The sequence below is a fragment of the Aegilops tauschii genome, chromosome 3 (assembly GCF_002575655.3).
Source record: "Aegilops tauschii subsp. strangulata cultivar AL8/78 chromosome 3, Aet v6.0, whole genome shotgun sequence".
In the NCBI taxonomy this organism is placed as follows: Eukaryota; Viridiplantae; Streptophyta; class Magnoliopsida; order Poales; family Poaceae; genus Aegilops; species Aegilops tauschii.
Window position 1 is genome coordinate 296,119,494 of NC_053037.3, and position 19,174 is coordinate 296,138,667.

A 19,174-nucleotide genomic window follows, 5' to 3' on the forward strand; every position below is an offset into this window, starting at 1 on the left:
CACACAAATAGTTTAAAAGTGTCGTAAGCTTGGAGAATGAAAAAACTGCAGTAAAAACTTGACGTCCGAACTAGATCAAGTGTTCGGTGCCAATCCGAAAATTGGTCTTAAAATTATTATGCTTCTGTCATGCTTTAACATGACACATCTGATCTCTAAACTTCAAGTAGGTCAGCCTTGGCTTCGACCTCCTTATCCTGAAGGCGGAGTGCTTCCCTGAGACCAGTTTAGCGAACTAAACTCGAGCGGTCATTAGAGAGAAAACAGGCTATCCGGCTATTGACCACACACTCGAGTCTAAAAAGGAGCGATAGAAAAAGACTTTGCAACGACCAAGAAGAGAACACATTTACTATAAAACGGCTCATACTAATTTAAGAGCCCCAAGTGACTTGGGTAAAAGAATTTTATGTATAATGATTGTGTGTACCGAAGTACTTATATCATATATGTGTTCACCCAAACTTTAAACGCGTCTTAACCGACCATCGGCTTCTCCCTCTTCGGTCAAGGGCCGAAAAGTGTTATGTACTCCACCTGTCGAGAATATCGACGGTGTTTCTGATAACCAGGCAATCAGGTCATAAGGCTGTAACAGACAAAGCGCGCTCAGGGAACTTATGCTATATTATTGACGAAGTGTAAGAAGCATCTTCAAAGAAAATAGTACCCCCACCGATACCGTTCTTCGGTTGCTCATTGTTACTATGAGACTTATGCAATAGATTTTTTGTATTCATGAGTTCCGTTGTGTTCGACCATGATTGAAAACAATAAGAGCGCTAGCTTTCGGCTTCACCCAGTCTGAGGTCCGAGCTCGGACGACCCGATCGTGACAATCACAGAGGTGCTCCCTTTACTCCCTAGCTGAACAATCGAGAACGTAGGGGTAAACACAGGAGCAAGGCAACCCAGCTTGCGGAACACTTAAGTCAACATGGTGAATATTGTGGTGTAATACACGAACAAGGAACGAAGCCATACAAGTATAATCATATGCAAGAGGAAAGGCTTCATAAAGGAAGCCCCCAAATAAACGGGGTATTTGAATTTGTGTGTCACAAACAATGTTTTGACAAGGAACTTTTTTACAAACAACTTTTTGCCAAAAAGTATAATGCTTGGTCGAACCGAACAAAATTCAAAACTGAAAGTTTTTTTAGCATGAAAGCGACTTAGCTGGTTAATGTGCTTGGTGTTGATGACGCGATTCGGGCTTGTGGCGGGACGAAGACGCCCATTGATCTGTGACAGATCCGACAAGGTTCACAGTCCTCGGCATGGCCGAGGTCCCAGCCCCCAAGCCCGAGGTGTCCGAGCAAGGACTTCGGCACTCCGGAGTAGTGACACCGCTCGACCGATGTGGTAAGGCGGAGCCCTTAGTCTAGCCGAGCTGGCGGAGTTGGTCGGCAAGGTGATAATGAATTCGCCACGCCAGTCGACCTGTTCGGCATGGTGGACGTCAGTTTGATGAAGCGACGACACTGCGCGGCCGATGTGGCGAGAATAAGTTCTCGGTCCAGTTAACATGGTGAAGCAGTGATCGACGGATGCCGAAGTCTCATGCAGGTCGGCTGGTGATGCCGAAGTCTCATGCCAGCCGAGGTGAGGTGTGGAAGCAGGTCGGTTGGTGACACTGAAGTGACCGCGTAACGCAGTCAAAATCGATTACCTGCACACATAAAACGGTGCAAGAAAAAAACAATAATAATTTAAAGAAAAAAATTGCATAATTAATTTATGTGAAGCGAATCATGAGGTAAGTTTGGCCTGTGGGCCGGGGTTGGTTCGACGGAGTGGCAGCGCAGACCCGTCGATGCAAGTCGGCATGCGCGGGGCGACAACATCGGCCTGGTATGATCCGAACTCATTGTGCGGAAGTGTCGGTCGGTGTGGTGGTTGTCGGCCTAATCCGCATGTAGCAATTGTTGTGAAAGAGACGCCCTCGAAGTACTCATGCAACTTCATGTGGATGGTACCACGTAAGTTGCTTGTTGCATCAATCCAATCTCGAAGGACGTGAAGCAACTGGTGGTGCTAATTGCATCAGGGAAGCACATGAAAGTGAAACTGTTAGTGAAAGTGTAGACGGCCTCCAAACTTAATTAAATAATGGAGAAAATAAAGATCAAATCTCCCTATGACTGCGCTGAGATTGGTCAGACCGACGCCATGTACGAGGGTCGGTAAATTTTCTCTACAAAAATAATGCAGCACAAAGGAACAGAAAATATTCTCTGTATAATAATTTACGTGCTAAACAAATAGGTAAGAAAAACAAACCTGGACAACTATAACAAATAAAGAAACATCGGTCGAACTTTGATCGTTGCCCGAAGTAATGCTAGTTGGGCTGCTAGCAATCAACAATACGTGAAGTAGTGTTTTTAGATTAGATCACAAGGACCGTGCTTGCAAAACAAGTATTTAATTAGGTTAGAAATATTCTAGGTCTATTCCTTTTTCGAAAAGGATTATTAGGAACTGCCAGCGGCTGACGAAGAGCTGAATTAAAAAGGGAAAAATTAAATCTCCCTGTTTGTGTGCTGCCATGGAGCCAAGTCCCTGTTAGGGTACTGCTTCCGCACTATCTCTTCGGCTGGATCGCCTGTTGGTCAGATTGAGTCCGGATCCGATGTATTGCCAAGCAGCGGACGCGAACATAGGCTATACTGCAATCTATATACAAACAACAGTATAAACCAAACAGAAAACATCATGGCACAAATAATTTGTACTATATGTATTTATTAGGAAGAATAGCACATGAGGATTTATCTGATGATGCCCAGACTAATGGCAGATGAGATGATCATAATCGTCAGGATTCCACGAGGGATGCCCTGACCGGAGTGACTCCAGACTGCGTCTAGCCGACCAATATACAGAACGACCGTTTTGAACGCGGAGGTTGACTGTGTTCATAAATCTAGGCTCCAAATTGCGAACGATTAGCACACTTTGATGAAGTAGAAAATTACTCCCATATGATATAAGCCATTAATACTGGTATATGGAAAGTGCACGAAGCAACAACTAGTCAAAAGTTACAGTTGGCTTCACATTTTAATAATTAAATAGAGAAAGGAAGGATGGAATCTTCCATGTATGATGCCTCCTAGCAAAATTCGTATCATCCCATCTATATTTGGACCCCGCGGATTACAGATGAGGCCGGCTGGCACGAAATTGGCCAGATTGGAACCGATCAGACCACCACGTCCATCGCAGGGAAGTGGACCGAAACATAATCCGGTCGTCCAAAATCTACACAAAGAAATCATGCAAACTAACAGAAAGATAATCTGTGCTAAGAGCAATATACAGTACGGGTAACTAGAAAAATAGAACCTGATGTTTCCGCTCGGTGCAGCGTGCTATAGAAATCCGAGGTGAAAAGACGCCGCTGGGCAGCTCAGCGTAGCATGCATGCGGGGCCAGTGCTCCTGGCCTTCGGCCGGCTGTGCTCCTAGCATGGACATACACATGGAGATTCTGGCCCAAGTACATATACGTATGCTTGTTGCTTGTCCGATCCGATTTTGGCTTGAACTCTGATTGCCACTTGCCTGCCGCCGCCGCCGCATTATGCATGCGTGGCCCCTTTAATCTTCCCAATGACACGGTCTCTTCGGCTGCTGTAAACGCCTCCATGAGAAGCCGATCAAGTGGAGGCTAGCTAGGTCACCACGTGATCACAACAATGATCAGGGAGAAATTGCTTAATTAGTAGTCTGGACAGATTAACGTATGGTCGAACAAAAGCGGTGATATCCATTAAATATGGAGAAGCGTGCTAAAGTTGGGCACGGTTAGGACTTTCCTTGCTATTATTTCATGAACACTTTTCTCTGTAGATGGATCGTCCCTGCCGATGTGAAAAAGATCGGCGGCGAACGCTAGCATCCGCGTACTGCATAGTTTTTCTGAAGCCCGATCTGCAAACAAAAATTGCCCTAGACAGCAGTAGAAACTATTCACGAGGGAATCAATTTATTCCGTACGAATTAAGCAGAAAAATATAACCTGATAATCTCATCGATCCGTGGCGAGCACCCAACTGGCTCTCAATGAAACCACCAATGTCGGTTTTATACCCGGCGTATCTCGTAGTAGGGGTCCTAAGCTAGGCGTCTTGGAGCAATGGGTAACAGGAGACGAGGGACACGGTGTTTACCCAGGTTCGGGCCCTCTCTAAGAGGTAAAACCCTACTCCTGCTTGATTATATTCGATGTGGGTATAGTACAGGGTACATGTATCTACCACGAGATTGTAGTAATGAATATTAGATTGTCTATTGACTAGCCTGGCCTCGGTTTATATAACACACCAGAGGCCTAGGGTTTAGGAGAGTCCTCGTCTTGGGCGCCAAGTCTTGTGGGATCTCCCTTGTATGCGGCATGGGCTCCCCGAAGTGGCCCATGAGTGAACCGCCATGGGGGTCCTCGGGCCGATCCAGCTGGTTGGGAGAGGACATGGTGAGTACCCCCTAGTCCAGCACATCATCACCCGTCGCCCCCTTTTTGCCTTCACCTGCCGCACCTGGGAGGAAAGAGGCAAGAACGGGGATTACGGGGCACTTACCTTTCTTTTAAATTGTAGGCACTTGCGAAATCTTAATTTCTAGATAATGTAATCTATCGAGCCCATGCTTGTGTCCTGTAACCTATGTACTCGTATCAGCATGTTAATGAAAAAGTCTAGCCTTGTCAGGAAGCCATGCACGCGTACGTTCGTGCAGAGGTGAAAGGCCTCCTTAATGTAAATAAACGAGTCCTCCCAGCAAGCTGTCCTGCCGGTGCCCTCTGCGCCTGCCGGAGAATCACATCTGATGGGTTACAGACAAAGGGCCCAGCCCCCCGTCCATCTCCTTCTAACAAGGGCTACTACGACCACTCCGACCGAAGCAGCGTTCGGGCCGTGAATGGGAGCACACGAGTTTTTTAAAGAAGGGTGGCGAGGTTTTCTAATGCACAAGTCATAGGCTATGAACATGAATGGGCAAGAGGTAAACTTTATCTGTTTGGTTTGCCGGGGATCATCGTGCCGGGCGGTCTTCTCAACTTCTTGTCGGAGCCGGGTCTTTAGCGGGATCGCGCGTCCTTGCCGTGGCTGGAAAGAAGAGAGGGAAAGAGCATGGAACCCTGGTGGTCCACTAATATTTGTTGGAATCAAAAAGCAGTACAATATCCTGGACAAGCATACATATACGTATATACATAAACATGGAAATCGACAGGAAACTATACATACTAAGGGATTCCTTTCCCTAACTGCGCACAGGGTCTGCGCCTCGCTTAAAAAATGGGGGTTGTCGGGGCTCCCGGCAACCGCGCCTTAGGGGTAAAACTTGTGAAGATGTTCGATGTTCCAGGAATTGCTCACCGGAATGCCATCTTCGGTCTCCAGGCGGACTGCGCCGGGCCTGGTGACTCATATTACCCGATAAGGGCCTTCCCACTTTGGCATCAACTTGTTTGAATTCTTGGCGGATTGAATCTGCCGAAGAACAAGGTCGCCTTCCTCAAGGCTTCGGGCGTGAACCTTACGGCTATGATAGTGGCGCAAGGCCTGCTGGTAGCGAGCAGCTCGCACAGCAGCCCGAAGACGATCTTCCTCAAGGAGCATTGTATCCTCTTGGCGCAACTGCTCTTGCTCAAGCTCATCATAATCGAGCACTTGAGGTGACCCGTATATGAGTTCCGTAGGAGAACTGCTTCTGCCCCGTAAACCAGGGCAAAGGGTGTCTGGCCAGTAGCTCGATTTGGTGTCGCTCTGATCGACCAAAGAACTATTGGCAACTCGTAAACCTAGCGCCTTCCGCACTTGTGCAGCTTGTCAAAAGTCCTAGTCTTGAGGCCTTGCGGCACTTCTGCATTTGCCTTCTCGGCCTGGCCATTACTTCTGGGATGAGCAACAGAAGCAAAACAGACCTTGCTGCCGAGGTCTTGAATGTACTACATGAAGGTGCGGTTCGTGAACTACGTGCCGTTGTCAGTGATGACTCTGTTCGACACACCAAAACGGCAGACTATTCCCTTGAAGAACTTGACGGCTGACTATGCTATCACCTTTCTCACTGGCTCCACTTCCGGCCACTTTGTGAACTTGTCGATTGCGACATACAAGTACTCAAAGCCCCCGACAGCACGGGGAAAGGGGCCCAGTATGTCGAGCCCCCAGACCGAAAATGGCAGGAAAGAGGGATTGTCTGAAGAGCTTGGGCTGGTTGATGAACCTTCTTTGAATGGAAACTGGCACGCTTCACACTTGGGTACTAGGGCAGTTGCATCCTGGAGGGCGGTGGGCCAAAAGAAGCCTTGCCGGAATGCTTTGCCGGCAAGGGCTCTCGACCTTATGTGGGAGCCACACATGCCTCCATGTATCTCTGCCAACAGCCTCAGTCCATCTCCCGAGGAATGCACTTCAACTTCACGCCGTTCGATCTCCTTCTGTATAGGGCATCATCCACAAACTGGTACATGTTGGACCAACGTGCTACTTTCTCTGCTTCTTCTTGTTCCTTAGGAAGCTCCCCTATTTCGAGGAAACGGACGGTGTGTTGTGCCCATGCCGGAGCCTGAGGCTCAACGGCAAGGGCTAAAGGCACATCTTTGGCCGCAAGGGCAGCTGCCTCTACGGTCAGAGCTCAAGGCTCCACCGGGGGTTGCTGCTCTCCGGAAAGCTTGGGGCACCCGGCAACGTCCTTGCCGATGGCTCCTGGGAGCTCAACGGGAAAGTACTTGCCAGGGCCTGCCTTCCTTCGCTTGTTTTGTCCTGCTGATGGCTCCACGGACAGTTGAGTTAATTGAAACACAAAGGTACCTGGTTCCACAGGCAACTTCAGGGCAGCGCGCTTCGACAGGTTCTCAGCAATGCCGTTCTCCGCTCGGGGAACATGTTCTGCTTGCAATCCGTCAAAACGCTCTTCCAACTTCCCCATTTCATCCACGTAGGCCTCCATCAACGGGCTCTTGTAATCCTTGTTGACTTGCTTAACGACGAGCTACGAATCACCTCTGATGATGAGCTTCTTGATTCTGAGGTCTGCCGCGATCCTGAGACCGGCAAGCAATCCCTCGTACTCCGCCGTGTTGTTTGTTGATTTTTCCCGGGGAAAGTGCATCTGGACTACGTACTTGAGGTGCTCTCCGGTGGGCGCGACGAGTAGCATGCCGGCACCAGCACCTTGCATTGAGAAAGCACCAGCAAAGTACATAATCCAATCGTGGCCGGTCTCCTTGCCGGGGAGGGTGGTTTCTTGAACCTCTTCGTCGGGCGTTGCGGTCCATTCCGCTATGAATTCTGCCAAGGCTCGGATCTTGATCGTTGAAGTACTTTCAAACTTGAGGCCAAAGCTCGACAGCTCCAATGCCCACTCCACAATCCTCCCTGTCGCGTCTGGGTTGTACAAAATCCGTAGCAAAGGGAGGCGGGTGACGATGGTGATCTCATGCACTTGGAAATAGTGACGCAACTTTCTCGAGGCCATAAGGAGGCCGAAAAGTAGCTTCTGCATACCAGAATATTTTCATCTAGCCCCCTGCAAGAGGGAACTGACAAAATAAACGGGGTGCTTGTAACACCCCAAAATTTTAACCATGTTTTGTTTATTAAAAATTTGCTAAGAAATTAAATTTTCCTTTTTCTGGATTTATTTTTGATCTCAGAATCTCTCTTTTCTTCTAAGTTGTGGAGTTTTCGCCCCAAGTGAAAACTTTCCAATTATTATTGGACTTGTTTACCCTCTCAAATAAAACAATTCTTTTATCAGTGGGATTATTTATAATTATTTTTCCCTGAGCTTTATTTCTCTAAAATGGGTTTTCATAAGTTTTCGGGTCCCATTTGCACTGCAACCCTTTGATAAATTCATTTAAAAATCCCACCAAAATTTGGGGATGACATGTGATGTTCCTAGATCACTTTTGTGCAAAAATACCCTTTAGTCATTTGGAGATTTTGAGCTTTTCCCCAAGTTTTCAAATCTGGTCCAGTTTGCACTTTTGCACTACAACCTATTTAAATATTTCTTTAAAACTTCCACCAAAATTAGGGGATGTTAGTAGGAGTATATTATTCAACTTTATGCAAAAACCCACTGGTGTTCTATGGAAAATTTGAGTAAAACGTCCGCTTTTGCTCTCTGGCCCAGTTTGGTATTTTCTACCGCAACCATATTTTAACTTGCCCTTTTACCCATGATTCTTTTTCCTTCTTATAGACCACTCTACCAAACCCTTATGTCCAGGAGAATGGACCTATTGGAGTATTTTTGGTCCATGAAACTATGCCTTTTACTTTCTGTCCAGAAATGGTTTTCCCAAAAACTTGCACTATCAAGTTTCTAGTCCTGACCAACTGACCTTGCCACCATCACCTACACCTAAAGAGACACTGGCTTGGAGTTTTTGGCCACCCCAAGAGCTGCCTAGATGCACCTGGCATTCTGTCAAACACCTTGAGTGCATGCACAGATTTGGCATGATCTTTTGTTTGCATTGTAAACTTGATCTTCTGACCCAACAAGCTTGTCCACTAAGCTCGTAGCTAACCCTAACCAAGGCCTGCTAATCCCCAGCCTCATCCTAATCCTCTAGCACGCCCTGGCATTGCGTCGAGCACGTAGCGTGCGTGTGCTGGGCGTGCTTAGAGCACGCGTTTTGCACGTGCGTGCGCACGAGTCGCCGCATCCCACTGCCGCCCCTCCGCGCCCGTCCTGGCCCCTCCCCACTCACCGCCAGCACGCCCCGACCCCTCCCTTACCGCAGGGCCGCTCCTGGCACCCTACAGCGCCGCCGTCAGGTCGGCCATGGCAGCCAGCGGCCGGCCACAGCAGCCCCTGCCATGGACGGCACCGCCCGAGCCACACGCGTGCGCCAGCTGCCCCTTAGAACAGTCCATCCTCATCCGCTCGCCCTGCCCAACCCGCTAGCCTCCACCACGTCGCCCTGCCAGCAACAGAACGGCGGTTCGCCGGCGAGCTTATCCGCAGCCACGGGATCGACGTCGCCGCCTATATATAGGCCCTTCTCCGACTCCCCTCGACATCGAGCAGTGCTCCAATCCTCCCTTAGATCTACCCCAAGCCACGGATTGACCGGAAGAGGCCATCTCCTTCACCTCCAGCCGAGACGCTCGCCGCCGCCCTTCTGTCTATTCCGACACCACCAGAGCCCCTCCCTTCGCCCTATCACCACCATTAGCTCCACCATGACCCCTAGGATCCTTTCCAGCATTCAATTTTTGCCCGGGAGTCGAGGTGTGCAAAGCTTCATCCCCTCCCAAAGCTTACCCTCCGCCATGAAGGAAGGGCTACTCGCCCTCGACCTCCGCCGCTCCCCTAACCTCCCCCAATGGATGTGCCATCTTCCCCCGAGCACGTGCATATCCAGAGCGCATCATTTGGTGCCCTTTGTGGCCGGCAATCATCACCGGAGCTCGCCTCTGTCTCTGGCACAACCGCGCGCGGAGGGAAGAAGACGAACCCGACAAGTGGGGACCACCTGTCGCTGAGCCAGCCCAAGCCGCTAGTGGCGCAACCCAGCTGATACGTTTTCCCTCTGGTGGAAGCGTATTTCCGGTAAGTACGTCTCCCCTTCTCTGAAACGTATTCTTAGCCGATGCGTTTTCTTTCTTCTGGTTTTATTAAAACAGAACGTTGACTAAACTTTGACTAGGCTTATCTTTTCAAATAAAACTCCAAATGCATTGATTCTTTTTCCTACCTCTCTCAAATTTCACTTAGTTTATTTTAAGATTTATTTCAAAAATAATTAGGACAACTTTTTTTTACTTTTTTTAAAGTATGTGTTATTTGAATATTTTCAAAAATAGGATTTTGGAGGGGAGATTAAGACTTTCAAAAGTTTGGGGTGCACCTCACCCCTCCACACCTTGAAGGCAAGCATTCTGAACTCTGGCATATTATTTTTTTTTGTGTCGTTTGAATACGGTTACAACACGCCTTGTCTCGGAGTTTTCATTATTTTATGTGATGATATGAACATACTCATAAGTGCATATTGATGATTCCGTGCTACTGAAATTTGATACGTTGTGATAGTAATCACCCTCGTATGCTTTTCATGCATACCGGAAGGAAGCCGGGAAAGTCTCTGTCTTGGGTAGACACGATCTTGTCCCTAGTTCCTCGTCGAGACGAGTGTGTCCGGTATGGCATGATGAGGTATGATGAGTGGTGATTCTATCTGTTAATTGAAATATATTTGTTATGCTAATCATACAGGGAATACTTGAACCTCCTGAGTCGGCCGTAGATCGAGTCTTGTCCCAGTAACCCACATACTTGTTTCATACTACCACTTGTCCCTGCTGCATGTAGGGTACGGTTCAGTAAGTTGTCAACCCCTTCCTAGCACACACCGTACAGAGAGGCCATGGTGGAAGATACCGGATGCATCCGGTAGGCATGCCACCTGGTCCGGGGGCATGGGTGTTTCCGGTTGGGACCGAGAGGGGGGCACCTCTTAGTAGCGCGCGGTATAAATTTGATCCCATGCTAATCGAGGTTGTAGCCTCCCCACTTAGAGTTTTGCTTGACAGGTGTCGTGGGTGATTCCAGACATCGGTAAGTTAAGCTGGTGTGTGCGGGTCAGGTGTGTTTTCAATTAAAAGACCGTAAATGGAATTAGTCCCGATGGACTAATGGAATCCGTTACTCGTGGGTAAAGAGTACACCCTCTGCAGAGATTATAACTATTCGAATAGCCGTGTCCATGGTTAAGGACTACAGTCTGGGATGGGTCGAGTGTCGGTCTTAGTGTCGGTCTTCGGAGGAAAACTTCTAAACCAGAACATTGATCATGGCTTGTGATATATGATGATTTGGATTATTATTATTATGGACTAACCATTTGTATTGATGGAATTATTGAATATCCGTGGGACGGTTCTACCTCCTGGATATTCACTGTGATTATTCTCATATAAGCCCTTTATGTGGTGTCGCTCAGACGCCCGACTGTGGCATGCTTGCTATTCATTTACTCTATAAGCCCTTTATGTGGTGTCGCTCAGACGCCCGACTGTGGCATGCTTGTTGATTGTTTACTTTATAAGCCCTTTATGTGGTGTCGCTCAGACGCCCGACTGTGGCATGCTTGTTGATTGTTCACTTTATAAGCCGTTTATGTGGTGTCGCTCAGACGCCCGACTGTGGCATGCTTGTTGATTGTTTACTTTATAAGCCCTTTATGTGGTGTCGCACAGACGCCCGACTGTGGCATGTTTGTTACTTATTTTACCTATAAGCCCGTTATGTGGTGTCGCTCAGACGCCCGACTGAGGCATGCTTTATACTATTATCCTTTCGAGGCGTCGCTTCAGACACCCGATCGGTGCATTCTATTTCTATTCTCTGATTGCATAGGCATGTTTTATATGAACAACCTGCATGCGTGCATCGTGGATTTTGTTTATTTCGTGACTGACATTGTGATCATAGAATATTTCAGAGCATGATTATCACTCGTTGTATTATACCCGTGTTCATAATGTTTGCGAGTACATTCAAAAGTACTCACTGGCTTGTCCCTGGCTATTGTCTTGGCCAGATTTCTTGCTTGGAGAGGAGCGTTGCGATGACAGCCCCGGAACCTAAGCAACGGTGATAGCAGCCTCGCGAAGATAGGAGTTATCCAGGTCAGCTGTTCCTGTGGGAAATTGAGTCCCATGGGCGCTGATGTGCTGCAAACCGCTTCCGCCATCAACCACTAGAAACCATTTGTTGTACTCATTGGCCACAATGGTCTTGTACTACATATTTTGTACTTTGCTTGGAATTTCTGTATCAAGTTGGTGCCTCATCAGCTAACAGTAATCCTGGGGCTGGTGAGCATAAGGGCCATTTTCTGGGAAATTAATATCCCGAAAACCGGTCCTGACAGTGCTGCACCACCTTCTTCTTCTGTCCCACCTTGCCCATCTGCTCAGACTCTGCCTTGCCGGGATCGGGCCTTGCCGGGGGTTCCACCTCGCTGGCGTCAGGCTCTGTCGGGGAGGGCCTCGGCCCGCCATCTGACGGCTTTGCTGCTACTACTGCTTCTTCCTCAAGTTCCCTCTGTGCCACCAGCGCAGCACTCACCACTTGATTCGTTGCTGCTAAGTACAGTAGCAATGGCTCTTATGGTTTAGGCGCGACTAGTATTGGCGTGGAGGAGAGGTACCTCTTCAAATCTTGCAGCGCTGCCTCTGCCTCCGGAGTCCACTTTACTGGACCCGCCTTTTTCAAAACTTTGAAACTTTGAAAAAAGGGGAGGGCACGCTCAGCAGATTTGGAGATGAACCTACCCAGCGCAGCAACGCAGCCGGCGAGCCTACGGACATCTTTGACCCGTTTTGGCGCCTCAATCTGCTCGATTGTTGTGATCTTGTCGGGATTTCCTTCGATTCTGCGTTGAGACACAAAGAACCCAAGAAGTTTGCCGGAGGGGACATCGAACACGCACTTCTCTGGGTTGAGCTTGAGGTTGATCTTTGATACGTCTCCGTCGTATCTATAATTTTTGATTGTTCGATGCCAATATTCTACAACTTTTACATACTTTTGGCAACTTTTTATACTATTTTTGGGACTAACATATTGATCCAGTGCCCAGTGCCAGTTCCTGTTTGTTGCATGTTTTTTGTTTCGTAGAAAATCCATATCAAACGGAGTCCAAATGGGATAAAATCTGACGGAGATTTGTTTTGGAATATATGTGAATTTTGGGAAGTGGAATCAACGCGAGAGGATGCCCGAGGGGCCCATGAGGGGGAGGGGCGCGCCCCAGGGGGTCAGGCGTGCCCTGGGCCCTCGTGGCCACTCCGTAAGGCGGTTGGTGCCCTTTTTTCGCCACAAGAAAGCCAATATCCGGATAAAAATTGTGTCCAAATTTCAGCCCAATCGGAGTTACGGATCTCCGGGAATATAAGAAACGGTGAAAGGCCAGAATCAGGGAGCGCAGAAATAGAGGGAGACAAAGAAACATATCCAATCTCGGGGGGGGCTCTCTCGCCCCTCCCATGCCATGGAATCCAAGGACCAGAGGGGAAACCCTTCTCCCATCTAGGGAGAAGGTCAAGGAAGAAGAAGAAGAAGGGGGCCCCTCTCCCCCTCTCTTCCGATGGCGCCGAAACGCCGCCGGGGCCATCATCGTCACCGCAATCTACACCAACACCTCCGTCATCTTCACCAACATCTTCATCACCTTTCCCCATCTATCTACAGCGGTCCACTCTCCCGCAACCCGTTGTACCCTCTACTTGAACATGGTGCTTTATGCTTCATATTATTATCCAATGATGTGTTGCCATCCTATGATGTTTGAGTAGATTTTCGTTGTCCTATCGGTAATTGGTGAATATGATTGGTTTAATTTGCTTGTGGTTATGTTGCTGTCCTATGGTGCCCATCATATGAGCACACGCATGGATCACAGCATAGGGTTAGTTGTATGTTGATAGGACTATGTATTGGAGGGAAAGAGTGACAGAAGCTTCAACCTAGCATAGAAATTGATGCATACGGGATTGAAGGGGGACCAATATTTCTTAATGCTATGGTTGGGTTTTACCTTAATGAACGTTAGTAGTTGCGGATGCATGCTAATAGTTCCAATCATAAGTGCATAGAATTCCAAGTCAGGGATGACATGCTAGCAATGGCCTCTCCCACATAAAACTTGCTATCGGTCTAGTAAAGTAGGCAATTGCTTAGGGACAATTTCGCAACTCCTACCACTAGTTTTCCACACTCACTATACTAAGTTTATTGTGTCTTTATCTAAACAGCCCCTAGTTTTTATTTACGTGCTCTTTATATTCTTGCAAACCTATCCAACAACACCTACAAAGTACTTTTAGTTTCATACTTGTTATAGGTAAAGCGAATGTTAAGCGTGCGTAGAGTTGTATCAGTGGTCGATAGAACTTGAGGAAATATTTGTTCTACTCCTCGTTGGGTTCGACACTCTTACTTATCGAAAGAGGCTACAATTGATCCCATATACTTGTGGGTTATCAAGACCTTTTTCTGGCGCCGTTGCCGGGGAGTTATAGCATGGGGTGAAATATTCCCGTGTGTGCTTGTTTGCTTTATCACCAAGTAGTTTTTATTTTGTGCTCTTATTTTCTATCTTTAGTTATGGGTAGGAAACGCAAAATACCAAAAAACTTAGTTGTACCTACTACACCATTGGTTGAAGAACCACTCAAAATCTATCACACTCCTGAAGCTTTTTACTTGGATCATCTTCGATCCCTATGTGCTCATGCTGAAACCTCAACTAGCTTAGTTGAGGGAAAATCTTTAGATGAGCATGCTTGTTATGTGCAACACCGCTTATCTCAAAAAGGGAAACTTTTACTGGATCGAATTCATCGTTTGCAATGCTATGCTTGGAATTTATGTGAAATATATGATTTTACTTGTTGTTCTGAAGACCCTAAGAAACACCTTCCCTACCAATGTGAGTTTAGTGATAATGGAATCGTATCTTTGTATGCTAAGGGAGTTTATAATTACTATGATGTTCAACAAATTGAAGAATTTGTTGCTTTTAATGGTGCTTATGAAATTGCTTCTTTGATTGGAAAGTATGATGCTACTCTTTACAAATCTGAAAATTTTGCCATACTTAAATATTGTTATGATAATTATGCTTCTAATGCCTATGTTAAACCATATATTGAGGACTCCTCCGCTGTCCAAGAAGAGACTAATATTTTGCAGGAGTCTATGGAAGATGGAATTGATGAAACTGTGGGCTCATTGGATGAAAGAGATGATGAGGAGAGCGAAGAACAAAAGGAGGAAGAGCGGATTAGCTACCCATGCCCACCTTCTAATGAGAGTAACTCTTCAACTCATACATTGTTTAATTTCCCTTCGTGCTTACCGAAGGATGATTGCTATGATGATTGTTATGATCCCGTTGATTATTTTGAAATACCCCTTTTTGATGATGCTTACTATGCTTGTGGCCAAGATGCCAATATGAATTATGCTTATGGAGATGAACTTGCTATAGTTCCTTATGTTAAACATGAAATTGTTGCTATTGCACCCACGCATGATAGTCCTATTATCTTTTTGAATTCTCCCAACTACACTATATCGGAGAAGTTTGCCCTTATTAAGGATTATATTGATGGGTTGCGTTTTACTACTACACATGATGATTTTGATAGATATAATATGCATGTGCTTGCTGCTCCTACTTGCAATTATTATGAGAGAGGAACTATATCTCCACCTCTCTATGTTTCCCATATGATAAAATTGCAAGAAACTGTTTATACTATGCATTGGCCTTTACTATGTGTGCATGAATTGTTCTTTTATGACATGTCGGTGCATAGGAAGAGAGTTAGACTACGTTGTTGTATGATATACTAGATCATTGACTCCGCGCATTGCTGCGCCCGTCTATTTATACAATATATAATTATAAGAAACTTTGTAAATAATGGTAACATAGAACCCACTAAATTTGCATAAACATAAACATATATTATTCAGCAATTAAGGGTAATCTCGAGATTCACAGATACATGGTATGACTACATACACAACAATGTTCGTAGTAATTACAAATAATCGAACTGCCAAGACATAAGCTGCCAAGACAAACAGCAGGAAAAAAACATGTATGGCTCTGTAATATTCCAGTTATCCAATAAGACACGGGATGAAAAATGTATGGGCATGCATAACATGGATCCTGGAATAAGATCACAAATGGTGATCAAAAGCTTAGTGCAACAGAAGCAGGGGATCTATAAGAGGATTTTTTCCCCCCTATTCCCTTGATGAAGGAAATTAAATTTAGCAAGTGTACTTTGTTTCCTTATTTAGCATCCTCTAGGTAAAACTTTATATCGAATTAGTTGACCATAATGCAATTCCAACAAAAAGGAAACTTCACTGAATAGAATTATGATGTGTTCATCGAAGGACGATGTGATTGAATGGAGCGGAGATGTGGGTGCGACCGTGGTGGTGGCCTGGCACACAAATCAGCGATTGGTGCAGAGCATAGCACAACATGAACAACATTTTTTCGACTTTAGGAGCTCCCCGCTCCCAATTTCATTTGCAGCAATGAAATTGATAATACAAAGCAAGTTTTCATATTCTGGTCACAAGGATCAGCCCTGATTTTAAATTAGCAGACACAAAATACCTCACAATCGCAGCAAGAACACTACATCCAACTACATAACTCTATACAGCCAACTAATTACACGAATATGGGTAAATAGCAACCCAACATCACAACACACGAGAGCAACCAATCCCACCAAAACTGATGAACCAGCAATACTACTCAAAATACAGTACCACAACTGTATCTACCTTAGTGCTCCACAAAACTCCATCTCACCCTGCTATTCTAAGCCCCAAAGGTGCCTAGCCTCTTCTTGTGCTGAAAATCTCAGCCGCAACCTGCAGAAGCCACCTTGCTCCTCTCGCTTGCATGGCGCCATGTCCTCATTTCTGTATAAGAGACCAAAATTTAAGGGTTATTCCTATATTTTCATGATGCTCAAATCAGTGCTGTGACACCAACTAAATATATGGATGACAACAAGAACAACATTTATGGCAGAAACAAATAAGAATTCATCTATAGGGTGATGATTAAGTATGCAACAAACCAATCTGACTGGAATCATCACTAAATCTTGAGGTGACGAACCACGGGTAGAGAAGGGATTGTGTTGTGGGGAGAAAAAAAAATCTATAGAGAGGTTGAAGATGGAGGGGCAACATGGTGGATCAGAGAAGAATGGATGCTAGTCTGCTAGAAGGGGGAAGCTCCACGGCGTGGGTGGCGCGGAGCAGGCAGACGTCTTCTCACATGGTCGTGGTTAGGTCCTGTCCCGGCGTGCTGTTTTGACCTCCATGGCAGCCAAGATCGGAGCCTTAGCTAGGTGGCTGCGGCCGCGGCGAATCTGGCCGCCGCCATGACTGGCGCCTGATCTGGTCGATCTTGCTGTTATCTTCTCTTCTGATGAGGCGAGGAGGAGAGGGTGGGAGACGAGGTCGATTGCTTTGGGGAGAGGATAGGGGCGGAGGCTAACGATGAGGTGGCGTGAGGTGGACCACTGGTCTGCTTGAGGTTGTGGTCGCCAGCGCTGCCTGCACGATTCGTCCAACCGGCTAGATTGGGAGAAAGGATGGAGAGGTCGGGGTCGGGGAAGGAGGAGTCGAGGGTGTGCGACCCTGCATCTTGATCCGCTTCAGGTGGGGAGACTGGTACAGCCCATTGGGCCCAATTTAACACAGAACGTCCAAAAAAGCTCATGCAGCAGCGGCCCAGCATGGTAAGTGTTCGGTATTAGCGAACGAAATGAGCTTACGAGCGATTCAGTGCTAATCTGACGGCAGAAAATGCTTAAAACTGGCGATCCGACGGCTGGGAACATTGATAGCCTGAGAGGGCTGGAAAAGTGCTCAGTTTTAATGTTTCTAAATGTTACTTTGTGCTCACTACTAAATCACAAATCATTGTTAATTAAAATTGGCTTTGATATACCTTGGGATCCGGGTGGATCCATTACTTGAGCACTATATGCCTAGCTTAATGGCTTTAAAGAAAGCGCTGCCAGGGAGACAACCCGGAAGTTTTAGAGAGTCATTTATTTCTGTTGTGTGCTTTTATAAAGTTCAAAAACAAAAATAATGTGCCAAGGTTTGGCTTTAGGATGTTTACATTGCTTGTTGGTTTGTGCGGTCCAAAACAGAAACTGTGGCTATAGTGGGCGGTTTTACATTTTTTTTACTGGAACGTCAAACGGATCTGAAACTTTTTGCACTATCTTTCTATACAAATTGTTTATTTTTCCTATTTTTTTGAGAATTTTTGGGGTACCAGAGGTATGGTGAATGTTCATATTACTACAGATTGTCCTGTTTAAGACAGATTCTGTTTTTGATGCATAGTTTGCTTGTTTTGATGAAACTATCAATTTCTATCAGTGGATTAAGCCATGGAAAAGTTATATTACAGTAGCTAAAATGAAAAAACAAAATATGAATTGGTTTGCAACAGTACTTAGAGTAGTGATTTGCTTTATTATACTAACGGATCTTACCGAGCTTTCTGTTGAGTTTTGTGTGGATGAAGTGTTCGAAGATCGAGGAGGTCTCTATGTGAGGTGAAGGAGGAGAGGCAAGAGATCAAGCTTGGGGATGCCCAAGGCACCCCAAGTAAATATTCAAGGAGACTCAAGCATCTAAGCTTGGGGATGCCCTAGAATGCATCCCATCTTTGTTCAACAAATATCGGTATGTTTTCGGTTTCTTTTCATTCATGTGATTTGTGCAAATCTTGGAGCGTATTTTGCATTTAGTTTTCACTTTTCTTTGATGCACCATGCTGGTATGAGATAGTCCTTGGTTGATTTATGGAATGCTCATTGCACTTCACTTATATTTTTTGAGTATGGCTTTATAGAAGCTTCATGTGCTTCACTTATATCATTTGAAGTTTGGATTGCCTGTTTCTCTTCACATAGAAAACCGCCATTTGTAGAATGCTCTTTTGCTTCACTTATATTTGTTAGAGCGTGGGCATATCTTTTGTAGAAAGAATTAAACTCTCTTGCTTTACTTATATCTATTTAGAGAGATGACAGGAATTGGTCATTCACATGGTTAGTCATAAAATCCTACATAAAACTTGTAGATCACTGAATATGATATGTTTGATTCCTTGCAATAGTTTTGCGATATAAAGGTGGTGATATTAGAGTCGTGCTAGTTCAGTAATTGTGAATTTGAGAAATACTTGTGTTGAGGTTTGCAAGTCCCATAGCATGCACGTATGGTATCCGTTGTGCGACAAATTTGAAGCATGAGGTGTTTCTTTGCTTGCCTTCCTTATGAGTGGCGGTCGGGGACGAGCGATGGTCTTTTCGTACAAATCTATCCCCCTAGGAGCATGTGCGTAGTGCTTGGTTTTGATGACTTGTAGATTTTTCAATAATTATGTGAGTTCTTTATGACTAATGTTGAGTCCATGGATTATACGCACTCTCACCCTTCCATCATTGCTAGCCTCTTCGGTACCATGCATTGCCCTTTCTCACCTCGAGAGTTGGTGCAAACTTCGCCGGTGCATCCAAACCCCATGATACGATACGCTCTATCACACATAAGACTCC

General features: G+C 46.0%; 1 long non-coding RNA gene across 1 annotated transcript; it reads right to left on the minus strand.

Moving 5' to 3' along the window:
- Positions 1-16,163: 16,163 nt before the first annotated feature.
- On the minus strand, positions 16,164-17,192 carry LOC120975723 (uncharacterized). The gene is made up of 2 exons (XR_005771275.3): positions 16,867-17,192; positions 16,164-16,502 (listed from the first exon to the last, which is right to left on the minus strand). It is a non-coding gene; the product is annotated as an uncharacterized lncRNA (long non-coding RNA).
- Positions 17,193-19,174: the final 1,982 nt, after the last annotated feature.